Here is a 19,637-nt window from a genome sequence, read left to right as displayed (position 1 = left end):
TAAAGAAAAGAGGACTATTAAGGATCAATCCATGAGTTCAGAAATGGACACATCCTTAATAAGCCAAGGAAAAAATCAGAGTATATTACTGCTACATAGAGGAAAACTAGAACTATATAATTGCAATAAAAGATTGAAGATAAAGATTTAAAATCTATTGTTTGCATTTCTTTAGATATTACTATAATTGTATATTGTGTGTAAAATGCTCTTAAATTATTTATACCTATAATTATTTTAGAACGTTAAGATAATGATTATTATTATAATTGTTTACACTTATTTTAGCTCCATAGATGTAAAGCCTTAATTGCGTGCCATTTGCTGTGATAAGCACTGGAGACACATTAAGAGAATGAAACACAGTACCTAAGTTCAGGAGACTTTCTGTCTAATGGCTTAGACACAGGAAGATAATTTCAGTGTGAAAACTGGAGAGAAGAATAGTGTTAGTTGGAGAGTGCACAGATCTGGGGGACAATTTATTATGATCTATCAAAAATTGGGATTGAGCTCAGAAAAGGATATTTAGATGTCCAGGTTGAAGTGAGTGAGTTTAGACAAGTAGAATTCGTTAGATATACAGCGGTATTTACTGTGATCCAGCCAGAAGGAGCGTCAGGTGTTGGTGATAGTGTGTAGACATAACTCTATCAGGATCCTGGAAAGGTTTATAATGGCCATAGTGTAGAGCAATATTATGAGGGTAGAAGAGCAAGTAAGACCAGATCAGTTAAAGTGTGTCATTACCAAGCTTCTTATCTCAGGCTCATAAGTAGTTTGGTGCACGTCTTAATCATTCTGTTCCAGATGAGGAATGCAACTCCCTCAACATCAACTTCTTAGGTTCTCTGCCACACTGTGCTCTCCCAGTGTTCAGGGCTCAGTTTTTGAGTTACTAGATCTCTCTTTTGCCTGGTTCAGGCATCAGGTGATTGCATGACTATAGACTTGTCTCTCCTTGGCTAATTTCCTAAAGATTGTTAACTATGTCCTTGAGGACTACATCCATCATCCCTTATCTTTCATCTTTTTCGTCATTTCTTCCTTTTTATTTTGCTAAGAGGTACTGTTTTGTGTTTTTGTGTGTGTGTGTGTTTTTTTCCTGTACTTCCACTCCTTTTTTGACAATAGACCCTAGTGCCCCATTAAGCCCACAGCTAAAACATTAGCAGCTGAAACAAGCTAGGTCCCATTTTTACCTCACCCTCCTAAAAGAAATACTGCATTTTATTCTTCTAGTGCAGAAGAGAATGAAGACCAACAAAATCAGTTGTATTCCATATTAAAAAAAAAAAAGACTAGTCCTTCTTTAAACTGGTCTATTTTTTAAGGAAATTCTTTCTATAGAGATAGAGGAAAAATGGAGGGTATTTTAGAGTTCCCAGTAGGAAAATAATAATAAAATTTCTGTGTTAGATACAAAACGTCTAGAAAAGGCAAGTTTATAGAGACAAAAAACAGAGAAGTGGTTGCCTAGAGTGGTGGGTAGGAGCAGGGATGAACTGCAAACAGGCGTGAAGGAACTTTTTGGATGATGAAAAAGTTCTACACCTGGATGGTTGCCCAGCCCTTTAAATTTCTTAAATTCATTGAATTTCACACTTACAATGGTGAAAACATCAATTTTCCTTAATAAATCTATTAAAATGTCCATTTTGGAAAATCTAATTATAGAGCAGATAATAAATTCAAATAGAAGCAGAAAGAACACTTAGAAAGCCAAAGTACCAATATCAGAGAGAGAGAGATGACTGCCTCTGTGACTGGAAGACAGAAATTCAAGAGGTTTTAGGAGATGGTGTTTGTATGGTATGTGGTTGAAAAAGTGTTGGGAATAAGAAAGGCACAAAACAAGGAAAATATCCAGATTTCTGACATAAGCATCATCATGGATGGTGGTGAAACTCATTAAATAAGGAGCTCAAGACACAGATAGAAGGGTGGTTTTGCAGGGGCAAGATAAGAATTTAGTTTAAAGTGTGCTCAGTTTAAAATGTCTGTGAGCAGTCTGAGCTGAGATGTCTAGTATAAAGTTAACGGTGGTCTATAGTTGAGGAAAGAATTCCAGGCTGAATCTGGTGATTCAAGTGTCAGCAAATATAAATGGTAAATGAAGTTCTGTGAGAGGATGAGATGAAGCTGGAGAGTGTGTAGCTCATGAGAAAAGAAAAAAAGATTGTACTTCTATGAGGAAATCCAAAATATAAGGGATGAAAGAATCATTTAATTATAGAAAATTACATTCTATGTCTATTTTGGGGTGAGTGTAACTTTCTCTTATCCCTCAAAGTAGAGGGAAACCAGATAATAGTGAGCAATAAAAGAACAGCTGTATCATCTTAAAAATTAATCATATTAATCTTCCTTCTGTGTTTCTTATCTTTACAAAGGCCATCAGCATCTACTGAGTAGCCTAAAGCAAACATGTAGGAACAGTCCTTCCTATTTTTTCCTCTTCCCGTGTATCAGTCATTAAATCCTATGGATTCTACTTCTTTAACATTTTTAAATTTATACCTCTCTACTTCACATCTTCATCATTTCTCTTCTGGATTACTGAGACCATCTCCTAACTAGTCTTTTTATGTTTGGTCATATTATATTGAAATTTATTATCCACATCACTGATATAGTTAACATTATAAAAGAAAAATCTTACTGTGTGATTCTCTTGCTAAAAATTCTTTGTGTCTTTCCTTTAAATTTTTATCGTCTGTCCCTTATTTGTTTCTCAAGCAATACTTCTCTCCATACCATACCTCACATCTATACTTCACCATAGTGAATTTGCAGTTTGCAAAAGACTGTATTCTCTCCTGAGTTCCCAATCTTTCCAAATGGAATTTTGTAATTTTTGTTTGTTTTGAACAACCATTTACTGGGGACTTACTAAATTCTAAGTAACTAAATAATTCTCATTAAATCCTTTCAGTGTCCGTATAAATGGTATTATCATCCTCAATTTATAGACAGGGAAACTGAGGCAAGAGAACAATTGCCCATAGAAAGAGAGTTATCAGTAAGTGTTAGAGCTAGAATTCTAAACCAACCTTTATTCTTCATCTAAGTTACTCTCTGTTGTTACCTGTTCTAAGGACATTTCCTTGGCCCTCTTCCTCCTATCCGCTAATTCACAGGTCTGTGTTTGGTACTCCTAATTTGGGTTTCCCTAACAGGCCTTACGAACCGTTATCATAGTATTTACCATAAAGTGTTAGGATGGCTCTCTTACTTCTCTGTCATACTCATTAGATACTGTGCTTCTTTAGGCGTAGGGATATATATGTGAAAATAAATAAATAAAATAAATAAATAAATAAGGCAGAGAGTTAATTAATTGCTTATATATTTATTTATTTGTGCTTGCTTTCTTGGTGTTTCAGTAAAGCTTCTGGTTCAGAACAGTCACTCAGTAAATATTTCTGGGACGGAGGAAAGAAAGAAAGAAGGGAAGAGGGAAGAAAGTATTTTTTTCTAAGTAAACTCATTTGTGTCTGCACATAGACACAAAGAGTCTGCCAACCTGTCACATTTTGGGGTATTTTCAAACTACTGGTTCTTAATACTTCTAAGTGGAAGTATGAAATTTTTATGAAGCCAAACCTGTTAACCTTTTCATTTGTGCTTATTTTTATTGCTTTTATACTTACTTTTATTGATTTTAAATTGATCCAGTACATGTCCCTCAATTCTATTTAGTTCTAATATTTTTAAAAGATTTTTTCTTTCTTTCTTTCTTCCTTTCTTTCTTTCTTTCTTTCTTTCTTTCTTTCTTTCTTTCTTTCTTTCTTTCTTCTTTCTTTCTTTCTTTCTTTCTTTCTTTCTTTCTTTCTTTCTTTCTTTCTTTCTTTCTTTCTTTCTTCTTTCTTTCTTTCGTTATTTATTTAGTGCCTGTGAATGGGGGGAGGGGCAGAGGAAGAGGGAGAGAGAGAATCTTAAGCAGACTCTGAGCTGAGCACAGAGCCCAATGCGGGGCTTGATCTCACGACTCTGAGATCACGACCTGAGCTGAAATCAAAAGTCAGGTGCTTAACCATTTGAACCACCCAGGCGCCCCTAGTTCTAATTTTTTTAGAATTTGATTTCATGTATATACTTAATATATATATACATTTATGCATACATAGATATCATGTATATGTATTATACACTATTGAGCTCCCATCTGACTTTTATTATGAAGGTAATTCCAAAATATCTTAATCCCATTTGTTAAGTAATTCTTCCCAATTTTTTGGATGTTTTCTTTAGCATATAATGAATTTCTTCATATATAAGTCTGTTTCTGGGTTATTCATTCTTTTTTGGTGATCTTTTATTTTATTTTTGAATCAGGATTACATTTTAAAAATAGGATCCATTATTATGTGTTTGTATATAGATATACTTTTTAAATGGTTTTAAGAGTAAGGCATGTTATTTTAGGAAATAGAGAAAAACCAAAGAAAATAAATCACCAGTAATCTTATTTTATTAATATATTTTCTATAAATATTATATTTCCATAATTCATTAACATATAGACTCAGACACCCATACATGGATGATTCTGTATTTGTATCTGTGATAAAGTGACATATGGACATACATGTATATGTATACACGTGTGCATAACAGATTGTTACATTTGACTCTTTGCCCTGAAATTATTCCAGAGGCCCAAAACCTCAGAACTGAAGGTGAGCCCATGAACCTTCACATTTTAAAGTGAGTTGCTAGACTATCTATGCAGGACTTGAAAGGTGAAGGTCATACAGTCGGTGCCAACAGCATTAGCCAGTCTTGCAACTTGGAAGCCAGGAGCAAATGTTCTATAGATGCTAGGGCATTTCTACTCACCACAAGTCAAGAAAGAGAAAGGTTAAGAAGTTAGCAAGTTGAGGAAGGATTTGTTTTGCAGAGAGTTAATCATACACTGTGGAGATTTTATCTCCAACATCATGGGTAAAGAAAATTGAGTTTTTCTTTCTCATCTCAAGTTATGCGATGGGGTCTTCAAGTGATCCACTTGTAGGCCTTGTCATTGGGCTGTGGGGATTTGAGAAAAATAAGAACTGACATTTGACCCATATCTCTGAAGTCTAAAGATAAGAGGCTATAACTGGAGATTTCGCCCTTCTGGGGTAAGTGATATTGAGAGTAAACTGTGCCTCCATCAATGGCAGAGCAAGTGGGTTCTCTGGAAACAAGATGTGAACTGGAGAGAGGGGAAGGGACCTTAAACACTAGATGTATTTCCTGAAGTCCAGGACTTGAGGGTGATAGTTGTAAGTGGCTAGCCTTGGGCAAAGATCTTACAGTGTGGTTCCCAACTAGGATGGTTTCCAAGTAATCTGCTGGAGTATCTCAGGAATGGATGGGGTCAGTTTTTATTATTTGCCTTGCCCAATTTAAAGAGATAGGAGCAACCCAAGGCTGTATTTCTCCTTATTTTCTCCTTATTTTTCTTTTCTCCTTAGACCTTATGCTGGAGAAATAAAAAAAGAAATTAGTGAGTAGAGGAAGGAGATAGAAAGAGCTAATAATTAAGTCAACCATAATTTCTTCTCTATTTGTAGATTTGGAAGCCTCAAGGGAGATTAAGCTACTACAGGAAGATGCTTTAAATTAGAGAAGCTCTTTGAGCTTTGCTTATTATATTAACTGGACTGGATCTAAGTGGCTAGTACATAAATGTGGATTTTTATAAACTACTTGTTCCTTAAAAGCTATGGGATTGCCTTAAAATTTTATGCAGTTAGAACAATCACCCGTTTACAGAAACTTGAAGGGATATAAAAGAACAAGAATGAAGTTGGTTCCTTCTTATATCCTGTCAAGTCCCATTTGCTCAATAAATTGCTTATATAAGTATGTGTGTTTGTACACCCATGTGTGCATATCTCTGTATATGAGTATGTAAATGTGGGTATGTGCAGTGCAGTTATTTCCAGACATTCTTTTGGATGTCGTTTTTTTTAATGTCCAAATAAAATCAAGTAATCCCTAATTTCTTACAATTTTTGGCATTCCAGTGCCCTCCTCCTTTATTTTCCAAAATTTATGTGGGAGATTTATATATTCTCCTTTGGTCTCCTTTGTTCTCTTTTTCTTCATTCTTTTCTGGATTTTATTATTTTATATTTTTGACATACAGAAAGCTATACATAATTAATGTACATAACTTGGTGAGTTTAGTAATAACTATACACCCATGAAACCTCAAAATAGTCTATGCCATAAAACTGTCTATCACCTCCAAAATTTTCCCACCATCCTCTTCATTATTGCTTTTCACTTTTACCTCATGTTTATTTTTTGTCTCAGTACTGTGTTCCAACCTGCATCAGATTGCTCTGGTCTTAAGTGCCCCAAACTATGAATTCAGTTTATTCTCTTTGATTTTTCAGGGAGCCACTAACAATGCACTTGTGGGTAAAAATGAATCTGCTGAAGATCTGGTAACTAGGAACAGAAAGTGAAGTTCTAAACCCTAATAATGATTAATCCTTGACCCTTAACCCTCTCCAGGCTTTCATCTCATAGAATTAGTGCCTTCTAGGATCACCTCATATTGGTTGTTTACTTTTAAATAACATCAACATTATTACTATTAATGCATTGAAAATGCTCATCTCATAATTTAGTTATGTAAGCTTAAACTTGGAGAGCTTGACTTGCCTTATAACCAGACCCACTTATAATTATTCTAAATCTGTGTTTATTTTCATATTTAACTCCTTAATCCATGAGGAATTTATTTTGTATATTATGTGTTGTATGAAAAAAACTTTTTTTCAAACAGATGGTTAAACCGTTTTCCCAGTTCCATATATTTACTAAATATTCTTTACCCATCTGTTCTGAAGGCAGTTTCTCATTTTTTTATTCTGTTTCTTTGATTTACCTGGCTTTTCTTAAATCAGTAGCTCATAAATAGTATTTTCTAATATGTTGTAATATTGGTATATATTTTTTTCTTCTTGTTATTAATTGTTTGGATTCTCAGCTCCTCATTCTTTCAAATGAGCTTTAAGCCACTTCATTAATTTCTATAAAAACATCTTGGGGGGATTTTGATTGGAATTTTATTAAACTTAAATATTAATTTAGGAGAATATGAATTTTTATTTTACCATCTTGGCAAATGGTTTGATATTCCATTTAGTCAAATCTTTTTTTTAATTTTTTTTATTTTTTTAAAGATTTTATTTATTTATTCATGAGAGACAGAGGAGGAGAGAGAGAGAGGGAGAGAGAGAGAGAGAGAAGCAGAGGGAGAAGCAGGCTCCCAAGGAGCAGGGAGCCCGATGCGGAAATTGATCCCAGGACCCTGAGATCATGACCTGAGCCAAAGGCAGACGCTTAACCATCTGAGCCACCCAGGCGCCCTCTATTTAGTCAAATCTTATAATTAAAGTCCTGTATATCTTTATAACAAATTTTTTTTTAATATGGAATGCTTCACGAATTTGCATGTCATCCTTGCAGGGGGCCATGCTCACCTCTCTGTATCGTTCCAATTTTAGTATATGTGCTGCTGAAGTGAGCACTGTCTTTATAACAATCTTTGATATACTTCTGACATTTCTTCAAATTGCCGTTTCTTCATATTAGACCTCTTCCTTCAGAGTTAGGAACACTCAGTTGTGTGGTACTCTCTCCAGTGTAGAACTTCTGTAGTTTCATTTGAGTAAAACCAGAGATTATGGCTTTTAACATGGGGATCATCTGCTTTTAGTCAAGCCTGTCGTTCAGCAGATATTTCTTGATTATTATGTTTTAGGTACTGTTTTAGATGCTGCATGTACATCAATAACAAAGGGGTAAATGACTTGATACTCTATGTAATGTTACATTCTAGTGGGAGTAAAGAATACAGAATGGCAGTTCATGATAAGTGGTATGTAAAAAAGAATAGGGCAAGATAAGTAGGATTAAGAGTGTAAGGTGAATAGAATAATTTTAAATAGGGTGGTCATGGTATGCCCTACTGGGATCAGGGCACTTGTCCAAAGACTTGAATGGATAAGATGAGCTATGCAGACAGAGGATGGGGTAAGTGCTCCTGGCAGAAGAAAGAGATGGTACAACCCTGAGGCCTAATGTACTCAAAATTCAGCTGGAAGGCCAGGATGGCTGGAATATAGTGAAGAAGGAGACAAAAGGGGATGAGTTCAGACAAAATGGGGGAGGCAAATTGCGTAGGTCTTTGTAGGTCATTATAGTAATTTTGGCTTAACTTCTTATGAGACAAAAAAATGATTGGAGGATTGGGTCGGGGAATGACAATTATATTTTAAAGGATTCATTCTGATTTATGTGCTGCTGTTAATAGGGGAGCAAGGATGGAAACAGGGAAACCAACTAAGGGGACACTGCTATACATGATGCTGCCCCGGGCCAACAGGGTAGCAATGGGGGTAACAAAAAAAATGGTTAGTTGTAGATGTATATTAGAGTGCAAAGCAAAAGGTTTTTCTTTCTGGGTTGCATTTTTCTCCTTCTACTTTCAGTAAAGAATCTTCATTTTATAACTCTCTGCTGCTGACCTTTTAAATTTAGCTTATTCCTACTTAGATCCTCTTATTAATACAAGTTTCTTCTCTTGGACTTTATATAGGTACAATTCTCTTTTGAAAATATTGAAAAGGGCGCCTGGGTGGCTCAGTTGTTAAGCATCTGCCTTCGGCTCAGGTCATGATCCCAGGGTCCTGGGATCGATTTCCGCATCGGGCTCCCTGCTCCTTGGGAGCCTGCTTCTCCCTCCACTTCTCTCTCTCTCCCTCTGTCTCACATGAAGAGATAAATAAAACCTTTAAAAAAATATATTGAAAATTTAGGGCGCTTGGGTGGCTCAGATGGTTAAGCGTCTGCCTTCGGCTCAGGTCATGATCTCAGGATCCTGGGATCTAGTCCTGCATCGGGCTCCCTGCTCAGCAGGGAGCCTGCTACTCCCTCTGCCTCTCTCTCTCTCTCTCTCATGAATAAATAAATAAAATCTTTAAAAAAATATATTGAAAGTTTAATTTTAGATAGCTGTGGTGGAAAAAAAAATACTGTCTGGAAATAAGGAGAATGTGATTCTTATCCTGGCTGTGTTACTAGTTCGCCATGTGATATGGGATAATCTTAGCATTCTTGACTATAAAAGGTTAGAGTAAATGATCAGTATTATTTTTTTGAGCTTAAATATTCTACAAATCTATGATTCTGTATCTGTATTCTGGTCAGTAAAGAGTTAAAAGTAACTGAAAAATCTTGATTTGGGATCCTTAAAATATCAACAGATTGCTTTGCAGAACAATTCTTTTTTTAAAATTTTTTTATTGTTATGTTAATCACCATACATTACATCATTAGTTTTTGACGTAGTGTTCCATGATTCATTGTTCGTGCATAACACCCAGTGCTCCAAGCAGAAAGTGCTCTCTTTAATACCCATCACCAGGCTAACCCATCCCCCCACCCCTTCCCCTCTAGAACCCTCAGTTTGTTTTTCAGAGTCCATCATCTCTCATGGTTGTCTCCCCCTCCAATTTTCTCCCCTTCATTCTCCCCTCCTGCTATCTCTTCTTTTTTCTTTTCTTAACATATATTGCATTATTTGTTTCAGAAGTACATATCTGTGATTCAACAGTCTTGCACAATTCACAGTGCTCACCATAGCACATACCCTCCCCAGTGTCTATCACCCGGCCACCCCATCCCTCCCACCCCACCCCCACTCCAGCAACCCTCAGTTTGTTTCCTGAGATTAAGAATTCCTCATATCAGTGAGGTCATATGATACATGTCTTTCTCTGATTGACTTATTTCACTCAGCATAACACCCTCCAGTTCCATCCATATCATTGCAAATGGCAAGATCTCATTCCTTTTGATGGTTGCATATTATTCCATTGTATATATATACATCTTTATCCATTCATCTGTTGATGGACATCTTGGCTCTTTCCACAGTTTGGCTATTGTGGACATTGCTGCTATAAACACTGGGGTGCACGTACCCCTTCGGATCCCTACATTTGTATCTTTGTGGTAAATACCCAGTAGTGCAATTGCTGGGTCGTATGGTAGCTCTATTTTCAACTGTTTCAGGAACCTCCATACTGTTTTCCAGAGTGGTTGCACCAGCTTGCATTCCCACCAACAGTGTAGGAGGGTTCCCCTTTCTCCGCATCCCCGCCAACATCTCTCATTTCCTGACTTGTTAATTTTAGCCATTCTGACTGGTGTGAGGTGGTATCTCATTGAGGTTTTGATTTGGATTTCCCTGATGCCGAGCAATGTTGAGCACTTTTTCATGTGTCTGTTGGCCATTTGGATGTCTTCTTTGGAAAAATGTCTGTTCATGTCTTCTGCCCATTTCTTGATTGGATTATTTGTTCTTTGGGTGTTGAGTTTGATTAGTTCTTTATAGATTTTGGATACTAGCCCTTTATCTGATATGTCATTTGCAAATATTTTCTCCCATTCTGTCGGTTGTCTTTTGGTTTTGTGGACTGTTTCTTTTGCTGTGCAAAAGCTTTTTATCTTGAGGAAATCCTAATAGTTCATTTTTGCCCTTGCTACCCTTGCCTTTGGCGATGTTTCTAGGAAGAAGTTGCTGCGGCTGAGGTCAAAGAGGTTGCTGCCTGTGTTCTCCTTTAGGATTTTGTTGAACTCCTGTCTCTGGTTTAGGTCTCTCAAACATTTAGAGTCTATTTTTGTGTGTGGTGTGAGGAAATGGTCCAGTTTCATTCTTCTGCATGTGGCTGTCCAATTTTCCCAACACCATTCGTTGAAGAGACTGTCTTTTTTCCATTGGACATTCTTTCCTGCTTTGTCAAAGATGAGTTGACCATAGAGTTGAGGGTCCATTTCTGGGCTCTCGATTCTGTTCCATTGATCTATGTGTCTGTGTTTGTGCCAGTACCATACCGTCTTGATGATGACAGCTTTGTAATAGAGCTGGAAGTCCGGAATTGTGATGCCACCAGCTTTGCTTTTCTTTTTCAACATTCCTCTGGCTATTCGGGGTCTCTTCTGGTTCCATACAAATTTTGGGATTATTTGTTCCATTTCTTTGAAAAAAGTGGATGGTATTTTGATGGGGATTGCATTGAATGTGTAGATTGCTCTAGGTAGCATTGACATCTTCACAATGTTTGTTCTTCCAATCCATGAGCATGGAACGTTTTTCCATTTCTTTGTGTCTTCTTCAGTTTTTTTCATGAGTATTTTATAGTGTTCTGAGTACAGATCCTTTGCCTCTTTGGTTAAATTTATTCCTAGGGTCTTATGGTTTTGGGTACAATTGTAAATGGGATCGACTCCTTGATTTGCCTCTCTTCTGTCTTGTTGTTGGTGTATAGGAATGCCACTGATTTCTGTGCATTGATTTTATATCCTGCACTTTACTGAATTCCTGTATGAGTTCTAGCAGTTTTGGGGTGGAGTCTTTTGGATTTTCCACATACAGTATCATATCATCTGCAAAGAGTGAGAGTTTGACTTCCTCTTTGCCGATTTGGATGCCTTTGATTTCTTTTTGTTGTCTGATTGCTGTGGCTAGGACTTCTAATACTATGTTGAATAGCAGTGGTGAGAGTGGACATCCCTGCCACATTTCTGACCTTAGGGGGAAAGCTCTCAGCTTTTCCCCATTGAGAATGATATTCGCTGTAGGTTTTTCATAGATGGCTTTTATGATATGGAGGTATGTACCCTCTATCCCTATACTCTGAAGAGTTTTGATCAAGAAAGGATGCTGTACTTTGTCAAATGCTTTTTCTGCATCTATTGAGAGGATCATATGGTTCTTGTTCTTTCTTTTGCTAACGTATTGTATCACGTTGATTGATTTGCGGATGTTGAACCAACCTTGCAGCCCAGGAATATATCCCACTTGGTCATGGTGAATAATCCTTTTAATGTACTGTTGGATCCTATTGGCTAGTGTTTTGGTGAGAATTTTGGCATCCATGTTCATCAAGGATATTGGTCTGTAATTCTCCTTTTTGATGGAGTCCCTGTCTGGTTTGGGGATCAAGGTAATGGTGGCCTCATAAAAAGAGTTTGGAAGTTTTCCTTCCAAATGATGATTTCTCATCATTTTTTGGAACAGTTTCAGGAGACTAGGTATTAATTCTTATTTAAATGTTTGGTAGAATTCCCCTGGGAAGCCATCTGGCCCTGGGCTTTTGTTTGTTGGGAGATTTTTGATGACTGCTTCAATTTCCTTAGTGGTTATTTTTTGGAACAGTTTCAGGAGACTAGGTGTTAATTCTTCTTTAAATGTTTGGTAGAATTCGCCTGGGAAGCCATCTGGCCCTGGGCTTTTGTTTGTTGGGAGATTTTTGATGACTGCTTCAATTTCCTGAGTGGTTATAGGTCTGTTCAGGTTTTCTATTTCTTCCCGGTTCAATTTTGGTAGTTGATACATCTCTAGGAATGCATCCATTTCTTCCAGGTTATCTAATTTGCTGGCATAGAGTTGCTCATAATATGTTCTTATAATTGTTTGTATTTCTTTGGTGTTGGTTGTGATCTCTCCTCTTTCATTCATGATTTTGTTGATGTGGGTCATTTCTCTTTTCTTTTTGATAAGTCTGGCCAGGGGTTTATCAATCTTGTTACTTCTTTCAAAGAGCCAGCTCCTTCCTAGTTTTGTTGATCTGTTCTACTGTTTCTTTGGTTTCTATTTCATTGTTTTCTGCTCTGATCTTTATTATTTCTCTTCTCCTGCTGGGTTTAGGCTTTATTTGCTGTTTTTTCTCTAGCTCCTTTAGGTGTAGGGTTAGGTTGTGTATTTGAGACCTTTCTTGTTTCTTGAGAAAGGCTTGTATTGCTATATACTTTCCTCTTAGGACTGCCTTTGCTGTATCCCAAAGATTTTGAACAGTTGTGTTTTCATTTTCATTGGTTTCCATGAATTTTTTGAAATCTTCTTTAATTTCCTGGTTGACCCATTCATTCTTTAGTAGGATACTCTTTAGCCTCCATGTATTTGAGTTCTTTCCAACTTTCCTCTTGTGATTGAGCTCTAGTTTCAAAGCACTGTGGCCTGAAAATATGCAGGGAATAATCCCAGTCTTTTGGTACCGGTTGAGACCTGATTTGTGACCTAGGATGTGATCAATTCTGGGGAATGTTCCTTGGGCACTAGAGGAGAATGTGTATTCCGTTGCTTTGGGATGGAATGTTCTGAATATATGTGTAAAATCCATTTGGTCCACTGTTTCATTTAAAGTCTTTATTTCCTTGTTGATCTTTTGCTTAGATGATCTGTCCATTTCAGTGAGGGGGGTGTTAAAGTCCCCCACTATTATTGTTCTGTTGTCAATGTGTTTCTTTGCTTTTGTTATTAATTGCCTTATATAATTGGCTGCCCCCATGTTAGGGGCATAGATATTTACAATTGTTAGATCTTCTTAGTGGATAGACCCTTTAAGTAGGGTATAGTGTCCTTCTTCACCTCTTAGTACAGTCTTTGTTTTAAAATCTAATTTGTCTGCTATAAGGATTGTCACCCCAGCTTTCTTTGGTGTCCATTAGCATGGTAAATGGTTTTCCACCCCCTCACTTTCAATCTGGGGGTGTCTTTGAGTCTAAAATGGGTCTCTTGCAGACAGCATATTGATGGGTCCTGTTTTTTAATCCAATGTGATAGCCTGTGTCTTTTGATTGGGGAATTTAGCCAATTTATATTCAGGGAACTATTGAAATGTATGAATTTAGTGCCATTGTATTGCCTGTAAGGTGACATTTACTGTATATTGTCTGTTTTCCTTTCTGATCTATGCTGCTTTTAGGCTCTCTCTTCACTTAGAGGACCCCTTTCAATATTTCTTGGAGGGCTGGTTTCGTGTTCGCAAATTCCTTTAGTTTTTGTTTGTCCTGGAAGCTTTTTATCTCTCCTTCTATTTTCAATGACAGTCTAGCTGGATATAATATTTTTGGCTGCATATTTTTCTCGTTTAGTGCTCTGAAGATATCATGCCAGTCCTTTCTGGCGTGCCAGGTCTCTGTGGATAGGTCTGTTGCCTATCTAATATTTCTACCATTGTAGGTTACATATCTCTTCTCCCGAGCTGCTTTCAGGATTTTCTCTTTGTCTCTGAGACTCTAAGTTTTACTATTAGATGTCGGGGTGTTGACCTATTTTTATTGATTTTGAGAGGAGTTCTCTGTGCCTCCTGGATTTTGATGCCTGTTTCCTTCCTCACATTAGGGAAGTTCTCTGCTATTATTTGCTCCAGTATACCTTCTGTCCCCCTCTCTCTTTCTTCCTCTTCTGGGATCCTAATTATTCTAATGTTGTTTCATCTTATCGTATCGCTTATCTCTCAAGTTCTGCCCTCATGATCCTGTAGTTGTTTATATCTGTTTTTCTCAGCCTCTTTATTTTCCATCATTTGGTCTTCTATATCACTGATTCTCTCTTCTGCCTCATTTATCCTAGCAGTTAGTGTCCCTATTTTTGATTGCACCTCGTTAATAGCCTTTTTGATTTCGACTTGGTTAGATGCTGAAGAATTCTTAAGAGAAGAAATAGGAAGTCCAAAAATGAGCATATATTATTTTGGGGGGATGGTGGTCGTCCTTGACATTGCTGGTAAGTTTCTCTTTTTGGCAGCTGAAGAGGGGCATTTTTCTGTAATACTTGATTACATGGGGCCTGCTTGTCTTTATAATCCTACATTTAGTGGTAACTTGGTTCCCATTTTCTCTCTCTCTCTCTCTTTTTTTTTTTTACCTCCCATGAGAGGATTTTCCCAGGACTGCCTCTTTTTAGAATTACCCTTTTCTATTTCAGTCCTGCATTTCTAAAACCTGATTTGTTGTGGTTGTATTACCATGTTATATACACACAAGGCAGTATTTGCATGCACCTTTTTACCTGTTTCATCCTACCGTTTCCCTGTATTTGACACTCTTCTTGAGATTCCTTTCCAGGGCTACCAGGTGCAGCCCCATGTTGCATCCACTGGGACATAGTCTTCATGTGTACCTTGTTCTTTCTTCTCTCTTAGATCACACAGTACATCTGATTCTGTGCCCTGGTGCTGCTTTATTCTGCCCTGAAGCTAGCTTAGTCTGTTTTGCAACACATATAACAATATTGTTTCCGCCATGTCAAGGGCGTTGCATTTGCGACTCTATTTGACACCGGGTGACTAGAATTAAGATACTAAGAGACTATGAAATGAAAGGCAGAAAAGCTTGTTCTTGCAAATGGAAAGAAATTCACCCCCATTTTGCTAAAAGCACAAGATCTTTCTAATCAAACATTTGACATCATGACCAGGCTGGAGAAAGAGTGTACCTGTTCAGTTATAATTGGTTCTGCTCAGAGAAGTGGATTTCTCATTGTCTGTGCAGCTACAGGAAATATGGTTAAAAAAGTGCATGTCAGTCTGACTGAAGCTGTTCTATAAAGCCTTGCCAGGCCACTCTGCAAAACTGATATTTCCTATTATGAAAACTAAATCTCAAATCATAGTTAAAAGGTAATCAGTCTTCAGGAGAGTGGTCTGTAGAGGTAAGCAGTAATTCAGATTTGATTGGCAACATAGGCTTTTCAGGGAATAGTTCAAAATAAGAAGCATTTGGAGGAAGCCAGAAACACAATCCAAAATGATTATTCTCAGAGTTTTCTAACATTGGGTTATTGGTAGATATATACACATTTTTTAAGTTGTGCTTTCCTGGGAACTATGATAATAGTAAACAGTGGCTTTGTGTACTTCATCTCCTTTAGTTCTTATAACACAACCTTGTGATACAGGTATCATTGTCACCACTTCATAGCTGAAGAGACTTATCCATCAAAGTTCCTAGATTGTAGTCAGTGTCAGGATGGACCTTTCTCCTGCCAGCAGAGCCCAGGCATTCCTTATGGTCCCATGATGCCTCCTGGAAAGGTGGTGTAGGATTGTCTCTAGCAAATTTTCTGTGCTATTGCTCCTTTATATCCGTGTTTTATTGTTTCCATCATTGACAAAACAGAGCAATAACACTTTCATCATAAGGTGGTTGTAAACACAAAATCCAAAGAAATAACACATATCTTAAAAAAGAAAAAAAAAAGCCCTTTCAAAAGGGAATTAATGTGACCTCACCTAAAAGCTCAATTTTGTATGCAAATTTCATGATTTGAAATAAAATCACTTCCTCTGGTTGAAAGGCATTGTGATTAGATACATTAGTAGCCTAAGTTTAGAAGCAAGCACATTTTTCTTTTCATACAAAAATGGTGTTGCTGACACATTGTTGTGAGAAACAGGTGTTGTATACCATTTTCCTAGTTGGATCTGCACTAAATTTGTAGTTCTTTGTGCTAACCAGGTAAGCAAAGACTGTACTATGCATGCCAATATACCTGTATTGTATAAAGGCATCACTACCAGCTTTTTGTTTGAACTTTATAAAATTAGTGTTGCCCTACTTCTGCTTTGTCTTCCTCTGAGAGAGCAGAACTAAGTCTGTAGATATTCTTAACTTCACTCAGGAGAGTTTTCCATTTTGTCAAGTAATCAAGCAATCTTGACTACATTTTTCCTTGGAATTCCTTAGGATTTCATTTTTTTTCTTTTGCTACTTTGCTAATATTAATATTGATGTACACAGCTTATCTCCTTTGTTAGACCTGGAATAGTCTGTACTTCAGATTCCATGTCTTGTATGAGTGTGTGACTGTCCTCAAAAGATGCTTAATAAGTCTCTGTCTGGGGCCAAACAAGAGAACACATTTTCATGACACTTAAAATATCTCCCAGGGGAAACCATTTGGATTACATACAGAATTTATTCAATGCAAAGCTAAATAACTCTAGGACTTATTTCTAGGCTACATGCCAATCATACTGAATTTATCAAATTATCCATCAATTAGTTGGAATATGTAGATATAACAAAACAAACAAAAAACAGCTGTTACTCAAGATGGGCAGACCATGAAAGTTATTCTAGGCTATTGAAAGGACTTTGATTTTTTTTCTATGACTGAGATAGGGAGCCATCAAAAGGGGAGAGCAGAGATGTGGCATGATATGATTTATGCTTTAAAAGAATCACTATGGGGGCATCTGGGTGGGTCAGTTGGTTAAGCGTCTGCCTTCAGCTCAGGTCATGATCTTAGGATCCTGGGATGGAGCCCCTTGTCAGGCTCCCTGCACAATGAGGAATCTGCTTCTCCCTCTGCTGCTCCCCCTGAGCATGCTCTCTCTCTCTCTCAAATAAATAAATAATCTTTAAAAAAAAATCACAATGGCTGTGAGAGGGTCCTAAATGATTAACATTAGTAATGCTCAGGACACTGAAGTTTTGTTTCTAAAGTGTGATCTAGATATTAGGGCCATTTTGTTTTGATTTTGAAATTTATTTGAAAATATCTTTGCTATATCAAAGTAAATAAAGTCAGCTTTATTTTTCTAATGTTTTGCCGTATTCTGGGCAAGTGGGCAGAAGGTAATGAGGATTAAGTAAAGTAACCTGGTCTGAACAGAATTTGTGAGATATAAAAATTTATTGCCTATTCAGTGATAACAAGGGAGAATCTCTGAAGCAGATTGTTTTTGTTGTGTGTTTTCAAGAAAAGATTTAGGGATAAAAATGTAAAGAACAACATCCTTATTTTCAAAAAGAACTACAATCTGAAAATATGTTTTAGTATCAATTTATTGCCTGTAAGTGATTACCCTAAAAGTTCAGGTAGTTTAGAGTAAGACAGTTATTATGAATACCATTGATTTCTTTAATCAAAATGTCAGTAATGGTGAAGAAAGCATTTTACTTTTTTTCCCATTTACATTATCTGCCCAACTTTTCATTATTCAGTAATAGAAAGTTGTAAAACAAATCAGTAAAGGTCACTAGACTATTTAGCTTCAGCCCCTAGATCTGATTATTGGAAGGCAGTTCTCTGTGAATGCTTTCGTGTTTCCTCATGGTCTAAACGTTTGGAGGAATGACCACTGGCAAATTTGGTTAAAGGATGATTGAATAGCAAGCATGTTCTGGAAGATAGTTATACTCCTTCAGAGAGATTCAGAGACTCCTCTCTCCTATAATATTTGCTTATATCCCAGAATAAAAGCCTCTCCCTCTCCAAAGGGGAGGATGGGACAGTGTGCCAGTCAAGCTCTGAGTGTCATATTTTGTGTCCTTGGTACAGTCCTTCTGTTTGTGCAAAATCCTCATTTCCCCCCAAATAATTAGCCAATTATATCAATGCCATTTATTCAGAATGATTTTAGTAGTGATGCCTTTTATAGCCTCACCAGTGCTAAGATGCTCTGTGATAATAAACTGTGTTCTGATCTAGAAACTTAGTGTTTCCTGTCGGGATATCTATCTATCTATCTATCTATCTATCTATCTATCTATCTATCTATCTATCCTCATCTATCCTTCATCTGCCTATCTACCTGACACCGTGGCAGGCTGACTTCTTATCTTATGAGCATTTTCTCAGACCCTTAAATTTCAGACTGAACACTGATGTCTTCCCTTTATGAGGCTCATGCCATGTTGATGTTTGTACGGATGAGGAATGAGACTCATTTTGTGTTAGTTGTCAAGATATTCTGTATGTCATTTGTTCTCTATGATACATTCAAAAAAGAGATTCCAGAAATTGTATATAAATATGGAGTTCTTCACACACACCTATTTGCAGGACTGTTGAGATGGATAGGGAAAAGCATTTCCTTGGCAGTGGTGATAGGTTTGAATTTCATTGAAACATACTATTAAGGATGATGTCATACAAAAAACGTGGTGACTGCAGCAGAGTGTCATGTTGGCACCATGGACTGGTGTTTTCTGGGGTTTTTTATCTGCATGAGTAGATATGCAAGTTTTTTGCTTTCTGGCTAAAGGAAGAAGGTGTGGTACGGGGGGTGGTGTATACATGTAAGGGTGCTGGAGAGAGAGTAAATAATACAAGAAAGTTGGGGAGATTTAGAATAAGGAGACTTAACCTGATATATTTTGATTGCCACAACTAGTATCACAGCTCTAGGAAGATGCAATGTTAAATAATTATTGCTGATCAGCTTCAATAAATGTCTAGTGATAGGGCCGTTCCCAGACTGGGTGGAGTCAGGGTATAAAAGGAGCTTTTCCAGGGACCTCCCAGATTGGTTTATCAGTGACAATAATCTGAGAATGAGGCTTTTTAAAAATTTGTTTTGTCGGGGCGCCTGGGTGGCTCAGTTGTTAAGCGTCTGCCTTCGGCTCAGGTCATGATCCCAGGGTCCTGGGATCGAGCCCCGCATTGGGTTCCCTGCTCAGTGAGAAGCCCGCTTCTCCCTCTCCTGCTCCCCCTGCTTGTGTTCTCTCTCTCACTGTGTCTCTCTCTGTCAAATAAATTAATAAAAAATCTTTTAATAAAATAAAATAAAAATTTGTTTTGTCATGAATGTTCATAAATAGGAACATTTAACAAGAAATCTACTCTCTTAACAAATTAAGTGTATAATACAGTATTATTGAATATAGGTACAATGTCGTATGGCAGATCCCTAGAACTTCTTCATCTTCCTTAACTGAAATTTCATATACATTGATTAATAATTTCATTTTACCCTCCTCCCAGCCTCTGGCAACCACGATTCCACTCTTTGAGTCTATGAATTTGAGTATTTTAGATACTGCATATAAGTAGA

General features: G+C 37.1%; 1 protein-coding gene and 1 non-coding gene across 4 annotated transcripts in view; one reads left to right on the top strand and one right to left on the bottom strand.

Moving 5' to 3' along the window:
* The window catches only part of THEMIS (thymocyte selection associated), a 190,698-nt gene that overhangs the window by 114,796 nt on the left and 56,265 nt on the right, over positions 1-19,637 (top strand). The window lies entirely within an intron of this gene.
* Positions 7,431-7,535, bottom strand: LOC112819454 (U6 spliceosomal RNA). Its single transcript, XR_003206851.1, has one exon. It is a non-coding gene; the product is annotated as a U6 spliceosomal RNA (small nuclear RNA).

The sequence above is a fragment of the Callorhinus ursinus genome, unplaced genomic scaffold (assembly GCF_003265705.2).
Source record: "Callorhinus ursinus isolate GAN/ISIS: 27379988/994484 unplaced genomic scaffold, GSC_fseal_2.0 scaffold6, whole genome shotgun sequence".
NCBI classification, from domain to species: domain Eukaryota; kingdom Metazoa; phylum Chordata; class Mammalia; order Carnivora; family Otariidae; genus Callorhinus; species Callorhinus ursinus.
The sequence above is the reverse complement of the archived record's forward strand: the minus strand, read 5'-3'. Positions and strand labels throughout refer to the sequence as shown.